A 22,137-nucleotide genomic window follows, 5' to 3' on the forward strand; every position below is an offset into this window, starting at 1 on the left:
GCTGGGGAACACCCTTCTTGTCAACATGGTGGCAGAAAGGGATCATGGAGTCATTGTTGACTCCAGGATAAACATGAGCCACCAATGAAAGGAAGCTGTCAGTAAGGCTAACCGCACTTTGTTGTGCATCTACAGATGCATCACAAGCAGGTACAGGGAGGTGATCCTTCCCCTCTATGCGGCATTGGTCATGCCACAATTGGGGTACTGTGGTCAGTTCTGGGCACCGCAGTTCAAGAGCGATGTGGCTAATACTGAGAGGGTCCAGACGACGGCCACTACCATGGTCAACAGGCAGCGGAGCAGACCCTACGAAGAGAGGCTGAAGGGCCTGAACCTATTCAGTTTCCACAAGACAAGGCTGAGAGGGGATTTGGTGGCCATTTACAAACTCACCGGGGGGGACCAGTGGGAATTCAGGGAGGCTCTGTTCCTCTAGGCACCACCTGGGGTTACTAGGAATAATGGCCACATATTGTTAGAGAGAAAGTTCAGGCTAGACATTAGGAGACATTACTTCAGTTAGGGCTGCCAGGCTCTCGAATGGGCTCCCAAGTGAGGTGGTGGTCTCTCCTACCTTGGGGATCTTCAAGAGGAGGCTGGACAGATATTTGGCTGGAGTGATATGACCCTGGCACCCGTTTCTGCCCAGGGCAGGAAGTCAGACCTGATGATCTGTTTAGGTCTCTTCCGACCCTAAGCACCATGATACTATGATGATACACAGGTTAAACTAATCTGCAAAGACTGAACTGATTCAGGCTCAGGCTTTTTGAATGTCTCTACTTAGCCCTTTATTTTCAGTTTTATTCAAATTACTTTAACGTGATTGTGTGTGTTAAAGCTATATTTGTATTTTTGCCATCAATTCTATATGTTTAACAATAAATCTGATGTACTGTTCAGAACTTAGACAAACAGGACATAGACAAACAGCAAGTACCAGAAAGTTGTGCATAGTATCTCTAGTTGCTCAGTCAACTAGCTTGTACCTTTTAGTTAAAATAAACCAAAGCAAAGGAAGCCTGGATTTTCAGGATTAATCCTAAATAATCAGTGAACCTTTTAACTAATTTCATGCAGGTTATTTGTATGAGCAATAAAGGACAAGGCACTGGAAATTAAGAAAAAGTTATTTCCCCTTCTAGAGACTAACTGAAACTCCAGCTCAGACCACTAGGAACTAAATGACAGTGTCATCTGTTAGCTCTTAAGTAGCTTACATAAAACAGGTTGGTCTCTCTAGTATAGCCTCTAGAGGCTGAACATTCTTGTCACTAAGGGTGACGGACAAATGACCACTGTAGTCATTTTAAAAGGGGAGCAGGAACTGCTCTCGTAACAAGAACATCTTTATCAACCTGTAGTGATGCAAGTCAGTTAAATCACCCTAACTTTGACCCTGGATGAAGCAGGGTTAAAGTTGAAGCAGTTTTGCTACACTTGTACTGCTACATAATCATAAAGATGTAACTATCTGAACCCCTGTCCTTTGATGCAACAGTTACTTCTGTCACTGAGTGTGGCACAGAAGACCCAGGTACTCAGTAAAGGGAGACCCAGAATGGAGGCAGGGAGCAAAGTGCTTGGAGCAGGGACAGAATAGGGATGAGAGAAGACTCCAGGTGTCGCTGCTGAGCACCAAGTTAACCCTGCCCTGGTTCTGCAGCTGCCACTGAATTTAGGGCTCTGGTTTTTCACTCGACATATTTTTATACAGCAGCTGAGGGACCTGGAAAAGGTTAACTTGGTTCTTGGTGGTGACACCTCTTGCAGCAGCATCCTGCCTCCACTTCATGCAGCAGCAAGCTCAATCTTCTCTACCTCCCCAGGATGCAAACTCTGTCAGGCATGCCTCTGATGAGTTGGGGCCAGAGCAGCATTAAGGCAGAGGAAAGATGGGGGAAACTTAACTTGTGGCACACCTGCCAAAAAGATGGACCATCACCGCCCTATAGGTATCATGTCAAAACAAGATACAAGAAAAGGAAAATGCTTTCTAGCATTTTCATCAATACAGAACTAGATGTATTTATCTCAACAGAGATTATTGCCAATATGTTGTTAAAGTCCACTTTGTCCTCAACATGCATCAATAAACTGTCACATCCTTTTTGCTCTATTCAGAAAAAAACAGCATTATGGAGCTTCATAATAAGCTATTTCCTCACTTTTACATATGCCATGATGAGCAGTGAAGCAGTTACAGTTGATCCTATACTGTCACTTAATACCATTCTCTAGGCTAAGTAACTTCTCCAATTGCCCGCATTAAAAATCCTTCAGCTCAGCTACCAGGAGCAATTTAACCAAGGACCAAGGATAAGCTACCTGAGCAAAATAAGAATGTTTTACACCTCCAAGTATTATCATTTGCATAAGTTAGCGTACATTAAAATGCATATATCAGTTCACACCTCAAAGCTATTGTTTGAGGCTTTCTGAAAATTCAGATTGGTTACAGTATCCTGACCCATTTAATGTTTTACTTCAAGCCCTCAATACTTTTACATGTTAAATCAAAGCTGAATTTCTGGTGACAAGATACATTCTTTGCTCCCCTCTTCTAGAGGTGCACCAATAGAGATTTTTTGGGCTGATATTGACATCCAATTTTTAGGGAGGCATATTAGCCAATACCGATCTGATTTCCGATACAGCATGGAGAGCTGCCTCCAGCTGGCAAGTCTGTTGTGGTGAAAGGGGAGAGGGGAGCAAAGGGGCATGGGGGGCAGATCAGTTGGGCTATGGAGGGGGCTGCACCCACCCCAAATTTTGCCATAGCTCCCTCCCAAAACCCAGCACAGCCCCAGCTCTTCCCAGTGTGTGGTTGGAGATGGGGACTAAGTCAGGATATCAGTACCAACCCCAAAAATCTCTATTGGTGCACCCCTAGAAGAGGGGAGTGAAGAATTAGAGACAAATGTATCTGTTGTCACCAGCCTGCAGCTGCAGCCCACTGCCTTGCGCAGATCCAAGGGGCACATTCCTCCCCGTCCTCTCCTGTGTCCCCATTACCCTCCCTCCCTTTCCTACACAGACTTACCAGCTGAAGGCAGCTCTACTGCCTCTACCTCTTCTGTTCTCCCCATCCCCACCCCCTCAAAGAGACTTTCCCCTATTAAGGAGATTGATAAACATTACCCTAAATCAGGGTTCTCAACCTTTTTAGACTCAAGGCATCCTTCTATAATTTTTCTGAATTTAGCAGCACACCATTAAAAAAATTAAATGAAGTTTCCATTGTTTTCTAGATATGGGAAATATATAAAGTTGGAACATTGCTATAGCTGTGATAGTCAAGGAAATGTTCATGAGACAGAATTTTTTTGTGACACCTCTTATTGGACTAACCATATGGTTGGGAGAGCTCCTGCATGAGCTTTGGGGCATTAAATACATTCTCTCAGATCTAAGAAAGAGGCAAATGCAGGCTGAACTAAATAGCAGAAAAGACTATGTAATGCAAACAGCCCCTTTGGAAGGATGTGAACTACAAGCGAGACTTCAGCGTTGTCATTCTTATTCTACTTACTTGTATTGCTACAAGTGAAGAAACAACAGATTCAAGTTATTCTGCTTTAAAAAAAAAAATCAATCACTTGTCATGTTTGTCATTTTTAATTTGGCAAATATTTTTTTAATCATTTCTAATACTTGAGAGACTGTGCCCCAAGCCACAGAACTGGAAGGCAGAAACTCCCAATTCGACACTTCAGTTTGTCATCTCCCCTTGGAAAAACCCTGAACCAATCTCTTCTTCAGTTTCTGTATCTGTGAAACAGAAGAAAAGAAGTGATATCCTCCTTTGCGATACTGTAAGAAGCCTACAGAATATAAACAAAGTACCTTAAACTTATTTAAAAAACCTCAAAGCTTATTATACTTAAACACAATTGTATTTGATTTTACCTTTGAAACTTATTTTTACAGAGGAAGGGAAGCCATAAAAGTAGATTATATTCTTAACTAAGACTTGTACCAGGCAGGAAACCTTTTAGGATTTATTGGCTCAAAGGTAAGCCTTAATGGTAAGCTTGGCCCATAATTTTAGTAGGCTTTTATCATTAAAAGAAAAATGAAAAATATGTAACAAACCTTAAAACTGCCACCCACATACCAGAATTCAGGTTGATTTTACTGCAGGTGGAAGAAATGTTCCTCTTTTATCCTAGTGGGTTATTTATCTTTCCTCCAGCTACTGCCTTTTCTATCATTTTCCTAAACCAATTACAGACCTGGTTTTTCTCCCCCACCCCATCCCACTGGCGCAGTTAAAAAAAAAAAATCTATTAACAAAATGGATTTCTGATTCTTGTACTACACATAGTACAAAACACAAACCTTTTGGATTGGTGTAGCCTACCAACACAGGACATGAACAGATTTTATATTTCTAGCAAGAAATATATCCTTTAATGCCACAAGAGCATTTTCTTCAAGTGGTCTGTGGCAATTAAAAAAGCAGCAATTCCACCATAAACTTTTAGCCATTTTGAACAGCAACTTCCCTATGAAGAGATGTGGTCTAGCACCATGTGTAATGCACATACACTTTACATCTGCACCATAGGGGTACCTAGGACTCCCAGTATCCTAAAATTCCTTGTGCTCCCTCCCCCTCTCCCAAGAAAACGTGAGGGAGAGGAGCTAATTTCTTGATGGCATGCTGTTCAGGCACCCAGTTTAAGACCCAGTGTCAGGGAACCCAGGAATTGCCCCAGCTTCCACAGAGCAGACAGCAGCTACCAAAGCTGACCCCTATCCTTCAGGAACCCAAGGATCATCCTGCAGAGGCCATGGCAGCTCTTCTTGCTGCCGAAGCACCTGCAAGAAAACCTCACTAGCACTGCACATTGTGTTTGACAGCCCAACTGTTGACCTACAACCAGGACTACAAGCACATGTAGCTGCAGCTGCCTACACAGCCATAGTTTACCGGCATGAAGGTAAAGGCAGGGGCAGAGGGCATTTCCTCCCCTTCCCATGCAGTATCAGGTGGAGGCAGCCTGTCTATCATGGGGGCAGGAGGTGCAAAGGAAGAGCCGACAAGTTCACGTTTGAGGCAACTTTGTTGCCCCCCAGCCAGGGGCAGAAGTGCCTGCATGCTTCCCTGCATATCACATTTTCCTGGCGCTGCAAATTTCCTGGAAATTCTTAGTGCTGCAACTGCATGCCTGTGCATATCCAGAGTGCAAACAGAAATGCATGTTTAAATTTCAGGTTTAAAATTTTAGGTAAATTAAGATAAATGCATCTCTCTCTATTCACAAATTATGGCGTGTTAAGAAATTCTGAATATGACAATGTTAGGACTGCAACATAAACAAATATAAGCAAGGAACTTGAGAGGGCCTGCTGAGGCTGCTTTAAGGCCTGGTTCCATTCTATTGGGCTAGATATTGCAATATCTGATATTTGACACACTGAAGTCATTTCAAAACTTAAATAAATAGACTAAATAAGGTGAATAAAAAACAAAACAAGGAATATGGTACAAATCAAGGTTCTTTATATGTTTATACTGCTTATAAATCTAAATATATTTTCATATTATTTAACATATTTGTGAACATTCTAAGATTGCTATATTTATTACATGTAATTAATTAACATAAATTAATAGTAATTGATACTATTAATTAACATTAAATTGATCCTTCTAAATTCTGGTCTACTACTGCTAGTAGTGGAAGAAAGTAATATCTATAGTAAAAATACCTTTAAAATAAAAAATGACGTTAAAATAGTAAAGGATTGTGAAATTAAATGGAGAATTGATCAGACTTATTAAATTTCTTTTGTATCGTGCTGTTGTGTTCAAGTTTTACATCTCAACTTAAAAGTTAATTATTTAACTTGTTCCATGATTTATTTTACAAATCTTTAAGAAGTTTTTAAATTAAAGATTGACCCATTTATTGTACACTGTATACAAACAAAATAATATGCATATGCAGAATAAAGATCTTAAAATTAAAGAATTGCCATTTACCAAACAGCATTTGGATCAAATAACTGATCTTGCATTTTACTTGCCAATAATATGTATGTATTTAAAAATGTAAAGAAAAATCAAAACTAACTTAGGAAGAGTCACCAACAGAAGCAGTAACAAAAAAGTTATTGCATTTAATCTAATATCACAGAAGGCAAGTTCCAAACACTAAATACATTAGCTCATTTTAATCTTTAAATAAACCACAAAAAGCATTGAGATCAATGAGGTCAAGAGTCTGTAAAGTAGGATTTTAAAAGATTGCAGTAGCTATAGAAGCAAGGTAAGAAACCACAACCTAGAGTTTTAAACGCTGTTTCTCTGCAGACAAGATACTGTAGTAGGCGAATCTGTATTGTACTAAAATAAGTGAAAGAGAGACTTTCATTATCACAATGGACAGGGCGCAATTATCACAATGGACAGAGGTGTAGCAAGCTCCATTGGCATAGTGGGAAAGAGAAACAGGGGTTGGGGGAAGGAGGATTGTGCCCTATAGAGTGGGGAGAGAGAAGGAACAGTGTCCCAGCTCTCCACACACTGGCAGCAGATGCTACTGCTATGGGCTTACAGCTGTTACAAGCTGGGGGACAGGCTCACTGCACATGAGATATAGCTGGCCCATGACACAGGCTCTCATAGCAGGCCCATGACAGTGTCTATGCTTAGTTCTCCCACTCACTGCCCTTCTTCCCAATCCCCCCTCCCTCCATATACTACTGGGTACCCAGCTTCTATGGGCCTGCCATTCTGGAGGATATATCATAACATCTGATGAAGTAAGGTGTTGCCTACCTAAGCTTACGCCTGTCTAAATGAGTTAGTAATTAAACTATCACCCTGTCCTGCCTCCTGCCAGACATTAAAACAGTGATTGTTATATTTAACAGTGTTAACTGCATTATGCTTTGAGGTCATTATGCATAATTGACACCTATTTGCAGATTAACTTGCCTTCTTCCTTCAATAAAATGAACTTAACCTGAATAAGTAATCATCTTGCCAGGCCAGGAAGTGTACATACTGGTTACATCATACTAAAATAGAGTCATACATACAATACTAAATGTCCCTGCATGTCACAATTTTAGCATTATCCTCAATGTTAATTAACTGTAGTGTACTCCATTTAAGTGCATAGCCTAGAACAAGGGTGGGCAAAATGTGGCCCAGGGGCCAGATGCGGCACACCAGGCCATTCTATCTGGCCCACAGGGCCCCTAAAAATTTGGAAAATTAATATTAATCTGCCCTGGGCTGCCTGTCATGTGACCTTCGGTGGCTTGCCAAAACTCAAGCCCAAAATAATTACCCGCCCCTGACCTAGAAACTGGAGCAGAGGAAAAGAGCATGGTGGCGGTGGCAGTGGGGGACAAACAGGGGACCGCACACAGAACACGGTCCTTATACTTATCCAGGGTATGCACTTATCCAATTTCATGTAACTGGGTGCATCTACACATGCATATTAATACAAGGCAATAAACTCCAGTGCTCATCACACAGGAGTTTACTGCTCCCTGGTACTCATTTACACATGCACCCAAGACTGCAGCACATTGAGCTGTGTCAGAGTAACCCCAACTGGCAGGGAATCTGGGGGGTCAGCCTGCCAGCCCAGGGCTGCTTCCCCCAGCTCAATGTCCTGCAGAAGTTCTGGCTAGAGCATGAGGGTGCTTCAGTGAAGGGCTAGCTGGCAGGCAGCTACAGCATCCTTGTACCTCAGACATCTGGGCAGCGTCTACACATGCACTGCTGAGGAGTTTTTTTACTCCACAGTAGGATAGTACTGTACTCCACAGTAGGACAGAACTGACTAGCTCTCTCCCCATTTCTCAAGGTTTCTAATAGTTTCAGAGTTGCTATTAGAAGTCTTGAAAATAAGGGAAGATATGAACAACAAAACTCACTAGCTCCTGTCATATTCAAACCCTCCCCTTAACTCTTTTTGGCTGTGTTAAAAGGAGTACCTTTAGTTACAAAAAGGCATGGATACCATTTCAATTACTATTAAATTAACAAGAGTACAGTTTAGAAACAACAATAGGGCTGGAAGATGCTATGGACTTAAATGGTTTACGTATTTAACTGATGTACAAATAATGAGAATTTGTTACAATGCAAACAGGCAAATTAGTAATGGTATTACATTATATACTTGAGCAAATCATGCACTTATTCAGTATACAGCTAGGTGGAGTACATTACATTTGTTGTAGATGTATTGCTTCCATTACCATATGGATACATCAGAACTTTTAGTGTATTTGTCCTCAATACTCCAGTAAGGTACAAATGGAAGCAAAACAAGAGAAGTATCTTACTTAAGGTCATGCAGAAATTCTGTGACAAAACAGGCCTTTCCAGAACATGTGCTAGTCCAGAACATAGGCCAAGGCCCAACAAGTAGAGCTAAGACCCCCTTCATGAAGGGGGCCACTAAGAGGATATAAATAATTGCTTGGGACAAAGGCTGATTATAGATGTTTAAAAAAATAAATGGTTAAATAAACAAACCCCAAAAAGGCAAGAAGGGCGAATATTTATTCCTTTCCACGATGCATGGCCCATTTCAGAAATAAAGTTCTGTGTCAGAGCAACTTGACTACCAAGAATCATACAGTGGCTTGTTACAGATAGCTTAGTTTAGGCAGAGCCACAGTCCAGATTTTTTACCATTTGGAAGTCCACATGTGGACCATCAGAAGTCCATAAAATTACAACCATGCTAAGACAGCAATCATGCTGAAATAAAGCATAGCTTCTTTTATAACCATCAGAAGTATTTCCTATTTGGAAATTCAGGTACATAAAGAGAAATACACCACATGCCTCCAAAAATGTATTCCTTGTAGATCAGTCAGATGAATTGTCTCCTTGCTGAACTGCTCTTTTAAGCAGATTGTTAAGGGGTGTTCCTATTTTTATCCCTAAGGTGTCTAAATGTGATTCTATTATATACACTGCTTAAACCCCTAAAAAGCATTACAAAAAGTAATAAATTAATAATGCACTTCCATTTTAGCCTTGAGGCTAAGTCATAATCAATACTGACTAAGATGACAACCCATCTACCTTTTCAACTAATGTTTTTTCAGAGATTTTATCATGGTGGGAGAAAAATCACACTTAGGTACCTTAGATTTTTAAAATAATGTGTATTCAAGTATATAGTACATATGCTTTAAATTCATAGATTCAAATATTTCCACATGGAAACACATTTCATATCAACAGCAGAGTGCAAATTAGAGGGGTGATGCAGACATATTTAGAAAGAAATGGAAACTTCTTACAGCCCCAAATATAGAAACAGGAAGAAAGATGCAATAAGGATGTGCCATCATGCTATAAATGAATTCTCAACTTACCAACAACAAAAAAAGACAAAATGAGAAAATAAGGAAGTTTCCTGCAAGTGTTACCAATATTAAATGTGAATATCCAGAAAATGTTAAAAGGGTGGTACATGCATAACTGTGGCTAGGCACATTTAATAAATTGGTTCTACATCAGAGTAAGGTGTGTGTTAGTGTAGTCCACGAAAGATTAATTAGGGGGGAAATTACTAATGTGTTAGATTCAATGGCTATGATAACTGCCCATGAGTAGCTTTTGTGGAAAATTTACAACTGAAGCCCATATCATTTCCTGTTAAAGCCTAATTGTTCGATTGAAATCAGTTTGAGGTGCCTTATTATGTAAAAGAGTGCAAAGAAACAAAGGGTGACAAAACACTGGTTCTAAAGAAACCAATAAAAGCAATTTTTACCATTGACTTCAATAGGGGCCATGATTTAACTTTAGGTATCCTTATATCATTATGGTTTCTATAAATCACATAAACTAAGTGTTGTTTTATGCTACTTCTTTGTACAAAAAAAGTGATTAAATCAGTTTTGGATAATACAGAAGAACCCTCACTTTAACTGAGATATTGGGGATACTCAGTAAAAGATTCATTGTTAGGATATCTGAGTCATAGGAGGCAAGTTAACATTACAGGTAGATTGTAAGAACCAAGATAAAAGCTACTTGACACATGAACTTATTGCACATTTAGGCTTACAATTATTTTGAAATATTGCTTTCCTGTATTTAGTACATGAAAGAAATAAAAGTCCTAGAGGAGTACCACTCAAGGGAATAAGAGACTTACTTGAGAGCAAGAAATTTCATTCTACCTTTAGCACAAGACAGAATAAAAAGCAAGGCATACCAACAATTAGTGAAAAGGCAGAAACTTGCTGATAGCAATTTTTTTGGATTGCTTAGTTGTTTAAATATAGTATCATACAGAATTGGAATGGTCCAGCAGGCCACTGAGTCTAGTCCTCTGCCTTCACTAGCTACCAATTCTCCAAAAGAGTCGCAAAGTCTGTAACAATAAAAATATCCATTCTAGTGCTTCACACACACCTCAGTGTTCCACAGCGAAACTGCGGGAGGGACTATGCAGAGGTTGGGAGAAGGATGGTAGTAGGCAAAATATGCCCAGATGTTGCTAGGAAAGCCATTAGGCCACGTGCTATGGAGGAAGACAAAACATGTCATCCGTCCTTGACAACCTGACCCAAGGGAATTCTTCTTCCAGGCCCCAAATCTAAAAATCAGTTTAATAGTCAGTCAGTCATCAAGCAAGTTTCACCAGCCTGAGGAACCTTCACCAATACATCCCAGCCAACACCCAAAGCTTCAGACTGGAGGGGAGGGGCAAAGATATGGGAGTGTATGCGAGAGGAAAGGGAAGATGAAGATGCACACAAGCCAAATAATGCATTTGGGGGAAGGGAGGTAAACTTCTTCCTAGGCTATTACCTGTGTAGGAATTACCAGGCAACTGCCACATCTGCAAGCAATCTACAGGGTAATCCAAGTTCCCTTTCCACCCACCCAAATCAAAAACACAGTCTCATTGCAACCATAAGAACATCACTGGTACAAGCCTGTACTGTCTATGAAGACTGCCATTGTTTAGTTACTTCCAGTATGGGGTAGTTCTACTTAAATGCAAGCCATGGAATAATTGAGTCTGCTGTGACATCTTCTACAAAAGGAAATTCCACTCAAGAATTTGAAAACCTTTTTACTTTAAAAGAACAGCCTAATAGACAAAGATGTATTTCAAAATAGTAAATCCAACTTGTTTAAATAGGAGGCAGGGTGGAGGTGCACCTTATAGACTATTTCGAGATGCACACACTTTTGTAAGCAATATTTACTTTGTCAGATGTGGTGCTAAAGAGCTGACAAACTAAACTGTTGCTTACAAAAAAGTGTGCGCATCTCTGAATTAGTTCATCTGGAGTGGTGTTAACTCTGTTGTGCCTTCGGCCTGATTTCAGACTAAGACAGCTAAATATCTTTCCCTTGTTTAAAAAGTAGATGATTAACAGGTTTCACCTAAACAACAGACATCTGCTATTCAAGGACAGTTTTTGGACACTCTCATATTAGTCAGACTGAAATCAGTAATCAAGAAGTAGAAAATACTTTATAACTCCTCCTAACCCTCCCCTCCCCCATATAGTTTTGTTAGCATAACTGATTTTATACGAGTCCTGAAACTGAGTTTGACACTTTTTCCAAAAATTAAACAACACACTAGTTAACATAAGTAGCAAACCGGCCATACAGCATCTATCAGAGTGGATTATGTTTACTATATCATTTCATTCCTTTTTTAACCTACCACAGTCAGCTTGTTCTGAGTTTTTTTGTCTTGGACTGAGGCTCTATTGCAATGGTCCTCAACCTTTCTAGGCTCAAGGCACCTCTCTTTAGTCTCAAGGTATTCCTTGGAAAATGCTGATTCTGTTTTCACTCCTTTTTTGACTACTGAAAAATAATAGAGCAATTATTCTGTTGCAAAGAACTAGAAAAAGTATGAAAGGTCAGAATTTGGGGGTTTATTTTATGCAGCGCCTAACAGTCTAGCACTGTGTTGCACCCCAGAGTGCTGCAGCATCCTGGTTGAGAATCAATCCAAACTCACATAAGAAGTCTCTAGCATAAGGACATGAGTTCAAGCTTAAATTAATACCCTAACAACAACTGCACCATTCTTCTTAAGAACTGCAATTGTAAAGACATTTAGTTCTGTGTTTGCTCACTGCAATTAAGTCTGCAATCCCTTCCAAAAGTGATGGTTAATAAATAGAACTGAAAGTGTAAACTGTCTGGTGCTGGGTCTCCTGTCCCTTCTGAAGGCAGGAAACAGAAGTTTTCTGAGCTAGGCAGATCCTATTTTGGCACATTAAAACCAATCACCACATTCACAAGTGTACTCTCAAAGGACCATGTAACGACTAAAACAAACGGGCAGGTTAGGAATTCTTTTCAAATCAGCTCTTAATCCCAGAGCTATATAAAAATCTCAGGTTCTCAGTAAACAGCAGCTGTTCCTAAACCCATCAAGTTACCTGGTCTCCAGAAAACATTCTGATTGCTCAATCCATCCCAACAATGCCGAAACTTTTTTTAATGTCCTCATAAAAAACAAACAATAAGGTAGCTGTATATTACCTAAGAACCTGAAACCCAGTTTCCCAAGGGCCTGACAGTACTTGCATCGTGATACACCAGCTGCTAAAATAATGTCAGAACTGAAATAAGAAAAGCAACAGGGAAAGGTTTTTGGGCTGTTTGTTTGTTTTTAAAGGCACCTCTTCCTAAAATACACCTCATCAGACAATGCAATGACAAGTACTTTCAGGACCAGTAAATATTTAAAATACTGGTTAAGGACCAGGTGAAGAAAGTGCATTTATTCATAAAAAGGATACAAATACTTCATATGATTTAATAAACGCTTAAGTACTGACACTACTATTCTAAGCATTTCAACTAATTCACTCACCCTAGAGTATTTATTAACAAGCTGGACAGAGCAAACTTTCCAAGACACTGTCACAGTTCAAGGAAAATTTCCTTCTACCAAATACTCATCAAGATCCATGAGATTTTAAGCTTTCTTTTTTCACTTGGTAGGTTCCAACACACTGACCTCCTCAGCACACTCCGAGGACAGGTTTTCTGCGTTTCCCCTTAGTGAAAATGTAACCTTGTGGTTCAGCTGCCATAGCATCCCCTGTCCCCCCATGCAACTACTAACACCCCAAGACACTGATACAGCTTAATCACATTCTCTCAGGGCCCCACACTTGCTTACAGTTGTGAAGGTGAACTTCAGGGTTATTTCTGGGTTTTTCCACTCCAGCTACCCATCTAATGCAAAATGCATGCAAAGTCCAGGAAGCAAGAGAGAGCATAATGCCATAGCCTACTGGTTACAGAAGTCCTCTGACAAAAGGAGTCCAAGTTTCCAGTTCCTTCTGCCAGAATTATTTATGCATTTTGCATAAGACATTCCCTGGAGAACCTAGAATCCATGTCTCCTATCTCCTAAACACATTCTCTTGACACTAGACTACTAAAAGAGAAATGACTACTTCCCCCTCTTCCCTTGAGCTGAATATATGTTGTTGACATCAATTACTAATACAGTTCAGTCCTCACTTGAGGGACTGGGGACTTAGAATACAACCACTTTTCTGCACAGACTAATATTGCAATAGGCTTAGTTGATAGTTAGATGCATTAGGTGGCCAATCTAGATTGCTAGTGAGCATCCGCCATAGCCTAAGCCTAGGCAGCAAAGATCTTTTCAAGACAAAACAGATGCCTTTGTATTTCTGAGGCTAGCAAGCAGGACTGATCATTAGGAAGGCTCTTTGTGACTTCAGCAGCAAAAGTATGCCTAGGTCACATTTAGACACAAAGAAGTCTGATCAAGATTTGGCTCATGGATACCTGGTTCTAAGTCCAAAGCCCCCTGTGGTCTCATTTTATAGCTCACATACTGAACAGCACCTTTCTTACACAGCATGTCAGCCAATTAGTAAAACAGCAGCTTCCCCTTTCATTATTTTGTATTATATTTAAGACAATTTAAAATTAGCACCAATTCTCTTCTTTGTATTGAGGAAGTGCAGCTTTCCATTAAAGATAACTGTGTGTGCAAACTGGAATCAAATCCACCAGCTGCTGCCCACTTTTCCTGGGCAGCCTGCCTACATTAGTGGTAATGTGTGTATGAGGAAACAAGACACCTATGCAATTTCCCTTAGTAAAGGGTTTGGTTACATTTGATCAAAAGGCATTGAACACGGGGTACTTCAGGCTATTCTAGGAATTAGGGACTAAGAGTTACTGTTACTGAAACGCTGAAAAAAAAAAAAAGGAAATTATTTCTTTATGATCTGAAAGAGCTAAAGCAAGAACTTCTGAATTACAAAATACTTGAAGTGGGTTAGTTTGTAGAAGTGCACTGATATTCTCTTAGGACATATACATGTACAACCTCTTCCTGTAATATCTATCAGAAGGTATATTTTGTACTGTTACGGAATGATTGCACAGAAGTAAAAATGTTCCTGTTTCAAAAGTTAAAGGTCTTCCAAAATATATTTAATACTACTCCACATGTAAGATTAAAAAAAAAAAGCCTATATTTACAGACCTAGGTTAGATCCCCTCATAAACAAACCTTCATTACACAGTCCAAACAAGAAATTGAGTTTCCTTCCATTTGCTCCTACAGAGTCAACACAATTGACAGTAAGCTGAACACTATTATTTCTTCTGCATACTGTATTGGTAGGTTAGTTTGGGCTATAGATTCTTTAATATTGGCAATAGGCCATTTCCTGTTTTATGCATGATCTCAATTCTTCAATTCTGTAAAAAGAATGAGGTTTCTTTCTCCCAGTCTACCAAATCTTTGAATATTCTACCTTCTTTTGTTGCTAAGTCCCCAAGTTCCTTATTACATGCATCAGCCCCTTGACCAAAAATAGGAAGAGAAGAGATTCAAGACTTTTCTGTACAGTTTCTTAATATGCCAAGGAAAGGGCAAAAGGACGCTGCAAATATGATTTGCTCCTTTCAATTCCAGTACTTTAAGGACATTGTGCTCAGCTGCCACAACACAGAAATCAGAATTCAATTTTAGGAAATAGCAATACAGAGCTACCTAGATCACCAGTTGAATAATTTTTACTATTGATATTTGGGGGAAAACTTGTTGACATTAACATGGTGTGTCTCCCTCTACTTTAAGAAGGGAAAAGGATTTATCTGAGTGCTCAACAGGATGGAAAATATTCAGCTGAAGCACTTTTGTGTAGCCCCATGTAAACAAGAATATCTCAGCATCATGAAATCTAATTTATTGGCACAACACTCTCTGAAGTAATGATATAAAAACTTGATTTTACTATTGAAGAACTGAGGCAAAAAAGAATAACTAGTTTACTCAAGATGACAGGCTAATGCCCTAAACACTAGACCATGATTTCTCTCTGCAGCCTGGGTATTAGCCTTGGGACATAGGGATTTAATTCCAGACTCTACCTCAAAATTCCTGTGTGATCTTGAGAAAGTCATTTTGGGTTAGATCCATAAAAAGATCTGGGCATAATAATGCCCATTTTTATGTGCCTGACCCCAGAGTGCAGTTCAGACTCCTGAGTAAAGCACTTTAACTCTCTATGTGTTGAGAGTAAAGAAGAGGGTGTTTTGGAAAGTAACGGCAATATGGATATACAGGTTTCCCTCACGTTATGCTGTACATTTGTTCCTGGAAAATGATGAATAACTCAAATTCGCACAAAGGGAACCCTCTTTACAATGTAACGAATAGGGATATGTTCCAAGACCCTCACTCTACTGACCCCCAGACCCATTTCTACCACTTTTACAAGACAACTGTGGTACTCACCAACAGCAGACAGTACACAAACACAGGGTACTATCATAATGGGGATGGCAACTACAGAAACGCATGTTGCAGACAACGAGCCAGGAGCACAGATCCACACCAGAGACTATACTTTGATTCGGGTCACTCCCACAATGCACCGCACAAAGCAGCTGATTGCAGGTTTCCCACATAATCGCATAAGAGTGAATTTACCTCACATATAATGAATTTTTGGTATAAAAAGGGTCATCACATAATTGCAAATTCACACAACGCGAACCCACGAAGTAAGGGGAACCTGTACAGTAAAAACATTCTGCATGCAGTGAGTAAGACACTACGCAGAAGTGGAGAACACCGATGGTAACAGTGTTGAACACACCCATCATTTACAGCTACGCAAAAAGTGATGAGGTCTAGCAGAATCACAGAAAATTAGGGTTAAAAGTGATCTCAGGAGGTCATCTAGTCCAACCCCCTGCTCAAAGCAGGACCACCCCCAACTAGATCATTCCAGCCAGGGCTTTGTCAAGCCAGGCCTTAAAAACCTCCAAGGTTAGAAATTCCATCACTTTTCCAGGTAATTTGTTCCAGTGCTTTACCACCCTCCCAGTGAGAGAGTTTTTCCTAATATTCAGCTTAAACCTCCCTTGCTGCAACTTGAGACTATTGCTCCTTGTTCTGTCATCCATCACCAAGGAGAACTGTCTAGCCCTAGTAAATGGTGAACGTACATAAAATGGATGCAATCCACAGAACAAAGTACCTCCAGCACCAAGCCACAGAATGCTGATGAAAAAGCAACATTTAACACCAGGGGTGGGCAAATACAGCCTGAGGGATGGATTCAGCCCTCTAGAGGATTCTGTCTGGCCCACCCACCCAAGCCAGGCATGGGAGGCAGCCTGGGCCATGGCACATGAGGCCAGTCCTGCTGCCCCTCCCCAGGCATGCAGCAGGGCTGTAGTAGTGCAGCGACCAGACTATTTTCTGATAGCCCCTGCAGCAGCAGCTCCTTCTGACAGCAGCAGTACCTGGCCCCACTGCCCAGGCATCCTAACCCATCCACCCCATACCAGCCAACAGGGGCAAGACCCACACTGTCAAGGCAACACATGGAGCCACAGGTGGGCAGGAAGCAGCATCTGGGAGTGAGACAGGTGGGAGGGACCTGAGAGACTCCAGAATCTTGGGACAGTGACACCATGGGGCCAGGCCTGAGGCCATGCTGCAACAGACACAGGTTCTGCAGGCAGGGGGGTCCAGGGACCATATGTGATCTGACCCAGCCCCAGTCCTGTGCTGTCCCAGACCTAAGAAAGCCCAGCCACTCCCCAGAGATGCACTCTTCCTACTTCCCCCACACTAAGCAAGCTGCTTTTAGCCCTCCAACTCTCCTAGTCCCCAGATGCTCCCCAAACCCATGAACCACCCTTAAAGGCCTGCTAGCCCCCTCTGATCCCACACACCCCAATTTAGATTGCATTCCCAATGCAACTCTAGGCACCAGGAAACGTGTGTACAAGCAGAACCAGAGCCATATGATCACAGATGGGGTCCTGGGAATGTCTGCATATGCCCTAAGCCAGTCTGATCCTTTGTTGCAAAGGCATTCAACACAAAACAAAACAAAAATGCTTAGTTTATGGATCCAGTAAGTACCCATACAAGATAATCTTTACGGGTCTAGGCAGCATATTGATGTTCATAGCCATATAAAATGAAAGAAATGTGGATGCCCAGGTAATTACTGGCAAAAAAAAATTGGGCACCTATTCCATTACACAGCAGTTGTGCACAAATTATGAGAATTGACCATTTGGAGTCTAACTAAATCCTGAATCAAAGTGCCGATTTTAATACATAATGCCTATTGTGGATCTAGCCAGAAGCTTCACAAGAAGCTTTTGCACCTTTGGCAGCAGTAACAGCTGTCAATCTTATGCCACGCCTCTTATTATACTATTGGGTTTAGCCTTTACTCTCCCTGCTTCTCATTTCAGACTCCACCTAGTTAGTTCATTCCAAACAAACAATCTTACATATAACTCATTATAGGTCTTACGTTAAATTGTTCTGTAATGAGATAAATAACTCTGAAGTAAAGGGTGTTAATTTTTTCTTTACTCTAACTTTAAATGGGTAATTTGGTTTTCTGTAAGAATATGTTGGCTAACAAGTATCTAATAGGAACCTCAAATAATGCTACCAAAAGCAATTTATCAGGAGAAAATCTAAGCTATTATTTAGAGTAATGAGGCTTTCCAGCATTTTTTCTAAAAACACATTCCCATTTACTCCTCAAACAATATTAGGAGCTACTATTAATCAAGTATTTAACTATAAAACAGAGAGGCCTCTTAGTATGACAACTGCAATTTAAGATTTTCTTGGTAGCACTTGAATAGTTAACTTTGTCCTGCCATATTACAAACAGATTCTACGTATCCCAAAACCTAACATTCACCTTTACATTTGGCACAAAAGCTTTAGTTCTCTAGAATTTACTAGCCAAACCATATTAAGGAATTAATTTATCAGTTAATATATATTCTCTTCTATTCAATACTATTAATACCACTTTGCAGTTGCAATATTCTACTGCTCCTATTGCCATGAAATGTTTTTGTTTACTGTTTTCATTACATACAAGTCCTACTGGGTTTTTCTTCCCATATTATATTGCCACATTTCAAATTTAGACAGTGTTCAGTAGTTCTCTAGCAATATGCCATTATTACTTTAGGAACTTTTTACTACACATCCATTTATGGTATATTGCTTGGGAACAAAATTGCTTGAAATTAGTTGCTGAAAACAACTGTGCTGCTGTAGGCAACTAACACCTGGCTCAAATGTAAGTCAGAACATACTGCTACACAGCCTCCTCTCTGCATGGTATACGAGCATCAACAAGAGTCAATACTACCCTGAATTAACTTTTTACCTTGTATAGTTGGTACTACAACTATCTAGCATAAAGTATTACAGGACATAAAAACCAAGAAGCTCTGGCTAATTCTCCCCCCGCCCAAAAAAGTCCAAAGAAAAGTACCAAACATGTTTAACTTCAGTTTAAAGATCAACCTTGCAAACATAAACAGAGCAAGACTTAGACTTTGCTAAAAAAACCCACAGAAGCTGACACTCACTAAGGAAAGGTTTCCATTTGCTTGTGCAAATAAGATGTCTAGCATGCTTTTAGTTGTCCTGTATTTTACGGCATTTCTTTTACCAAAATTCAGGTATTTTATTAGCTGCAGGGGGTTTAACTAAAATACCAAGACCTGCAGTGGTCCTTATTAAAGCACTCCTCTGAAAGCAACCAGCAGTTTCACAATGAGCCTTAAAAACAGAAGTATTTATAGTAATCAGAGAGATGGAGTAGAATCTATCTTCTATGTCCTAAAACCAATTTCTTACAGTTTAAAAAGCATGCATAGTCGCAAAAATATTGTAAATGCACCAACAGGATATGGGGTTGCCTCATATTTACTTTCCCTTTTTTCTATGGATGTCTGTTGCAGCATGAAGAGTCAGTTTCTCTCCTGCGTGCATGCCAAAATATTTTCAATAGAAACAAGCAGCATCATTTGATGTCTGGCTTGAAAGACAATTCCTTGATTTTATTACCACTGTGCTACAACATGTGCAGTTGACAGTTACTCAGTTAATTCATACACAATGCAAGGGGTTAACTAAAGAAGGTAAGTTAAAAAAAAAGAAATAGAGCAGAGAAATCATAAACCTCTGTTGAGTCATTCCAACCCTTTAAGAAAACTAATCAGTTTTGTTCCCTATCCAATATTTTAGTTTACTGACGCTTGCCATTGCTAACGCACAGTGCAACAGACTTCTACTACTAGCTGAAAACTGGATGTAGTTCCTTCTTATTATCACTTCTCCCTGAAATAGCAAAATGAAGTCTGGTCATACTTATAGAGACAGGTAAGTGATAATAATCCTAATTTCGATCAATGTGGCTAGTATGTTAAGAACCAGAAACTGAACACTTATTCCCTATAACTAAGTCACTAAGACTACAAGGCTAGATCAAAACTGAGAAGATAAAGGTGAAACAAGACACATTTAAGTTTGATGGTTCCTTATCTTGATGTACACATGGCTGACTCAATTCAATAGACATACAGCTTAGTCTAAAATAAAGTAGAAGGGTGGATTTGCATCTTACAAAGTAACCAAGGTAGATTTACACACCCCCCATAAGCTTTTTGCCCCTACAGGTTTAATGTTTGTTCCCATGTCTCCACCAGCACTGCCCCTCCCTCCCCTGCCCCCTTGTCCTTTGTGCTGTAGCTCCCCTCCCCTCGCACCCAGCTTTCTGCAGGTCCTTTCCCGGAATCCGATGATGTGAGCTTCAGCTCATGCTACACAGACTAGACTCGAATTTCCACTTTACACGTTAACCAATCCACCCTGCCTTTGACTCAGGGAACAACTCCTCAAGTTTTAGCATTGGTGATGCCTAGAAAACACTGGGGGCCACTCAGCACAAGGTTTTCCACAGGGTCCGGCACTTACGATAGCACCAGAGCAGAGCACAGGGGTCAGATCAACAGTTCGTCTAGCCTGGGATCCCATCTCCAACCAGTGTTGCCATGTGTACAATAATTATAACTGTATGATCATTTCTACCCTTGTATGATAGGCGAGTCACCTTGCTGGGGTCACCTGACCCCCAGTTACGTTTCCTGCTTGGTGCAGGGGGCTGGGCCCGATGATCTTCCAAGGTCTCTTCCGGCTTTACAATCTAGGTACAATGAATAACACTAAAAGTGCTCAAAATGTACAATAATTTTTGAGGCAGCTCACCCATGCAGCATATACAAAACTAAAGTCACTCTCTGGGAGCCTTAACTGACTTTTGGGTTTGCTGTCAGCACTTTCTTATGACTGCTTGTCTCAAAATGAAGAAACGCTTCAACCTAGATGTTTCTTGAAGTGAGAACTAGTGAGCCCAGTTCTCACTAACTCACTGGCAAGTGACAGGGAGCAAGACAAAGTAATAAGAAAAAGACTTATTTGCACACTCATTTGCCTGTTGTTTCAGTCAGTCTATTACAGTTTTTTCAGCAAGTACGATCACGTTGGGCTTGCCAGATGAGAATCTCATATATAAGACCAGGTAACGCTGCTTCGTGTAACAGCAGAAGTGGGAGCTGTAGGACAGCGTCAGGCCGGGGCTCTCTGGAGAGGCCTGGCCCCATTTCCAGGGGCACTGCACCCCGACCCGTAGGCGGGTGGAAATTCGGCAGCAGGACAGCACTGGCCATTAATACCCTCCCAAATTCCCAAGCCTCACGCGGCAGGTTCAAGGCCCAGCCACGTCCCCCGTACAGCCGGGGGCCAGGCCAGGCCCGGCCCGTCCGCTCAGTAGCTGTATGGGTCGCCCCCCGCCAAACCGGGCCGCGGCCAAGGGAGAGGCACGGCTACCGTTGACCGTTAACCTCCCTCGCGGCCGGCACCCTCCCTTCCTCCCCCACACAACTGCCTCCCAGCGGCCCGGCCGAGCCGCGGCACCGCCTCCCCGCGGTGAGATTCAGCACCGAGGCCGCCGCCTCCCGACCCCCGCCCAGGGGAGCCGGCCGCTCACCTGCCTTCCGGCTGCCGCGAACAGGCCGGCGCAGCGCGACAGCTGCCGTCAAGCACGGAAGTGCGGGGGGAGCGGGGGCCCATGGAATGCGCGGATCTGTGTGGCTGTGCCCGCGCCGCTCTTGCCCCGCCCCCTCCCAGAGCGCGGGGCGGTGTCTCAGACGCGTCCCGGCGTCCGAGCAGCGGGCAGGGTTCTGCGCTGTGAGCCCTGACAATTCACGAGAGAAAACCCAGAGCGCACGTCCCTGTGCCGCCCCACGGCGGGGACCCTGCTCCCCACAGCCCCTGCCACCTCAAGTTGTGTCCCCCGCCCCACTCGTTTGATCTAGGAGTCATTATAACTCACGGAGAAAAGAGGGGTTGTTTTCTTCTGATGTTTCCTCACCTCGGTGGTTCTCAGTCCTTTTTTTTTTGGACTCCGGGCACCCGTCAAAAAAGTACCAGCTCTGAGCTTTTGCTCATTTTTTGAGCCCAGAAAAATAGGAGAGCAGCTCTTCCATTGCAAAAAGCTCCGGAAAGTCAGGGTCAGGATGGGTTGGGTGTGTGGCAGGAGCCTTGGGGTTCTTTCCTCTGCGGCAACCTGCGGGATCTCTCAGGTATGTATTAACATAGAGGTAGGTCCCTCTACCTGTACCAGGTTGGGGGGGTTGCATCTTGTGTTGTGGTTGATCAGAGGTTTACAAAGAGTACAGATTTGTCTGGCAGGGTATAGATAGGGACGATCCTGCTCTTTCCACCTCTTACAGGCTCTGTCCAGGCTGAT

The 22,137-nt window shown here is 41.6% G+C and overlaps 1 protein-coding gene across 3 annotated transcripts in view; it reads right to left on the bottom strand.

Moving 5' to 3' along the window:
• The window catches only part of ASCC3 (activating signal cointegrator 1 complex subunit 3), a 560,200-nt gene extending 538,699 nt beyond the window's left edge, over positions 1-21,501 (bottom strand). The window contains exons 1-2 of one of the 3 annotated variants that reach the window (XM_090037224.1): positions 21,376-21,397; positions 20,440-20,532 (exon numbers count right to left, since the gene is read on the bottom strand). The gene's annotated coding sequence lies outside the window, so the exon portion shown is untranslated. Of the gene's footprint in view, positions 1-20,439; positions 21,349-21,375 lie in introns of those variants that run through there. The other 2 variants (XM_090037230.1, XM_090037218.1) reach the window with 2 other exon arrangements.
• Positions 21,502-22,137: the final 636 nt, after the last annotated feature.

This window comes from Crocodylus siamensis, chromosome 1 (assembly GCF_052110815.1).
Source record: "Crocodylus siamensis isolate JL-2025a chromosome 1, ASM5211081v1, whole genome shotgun sequence".
NCBI lineage: Eukaryota > Metazoa > Chordata > Crocodylia > Crocodylidae > Crocodylus > Crocodylus siamensis.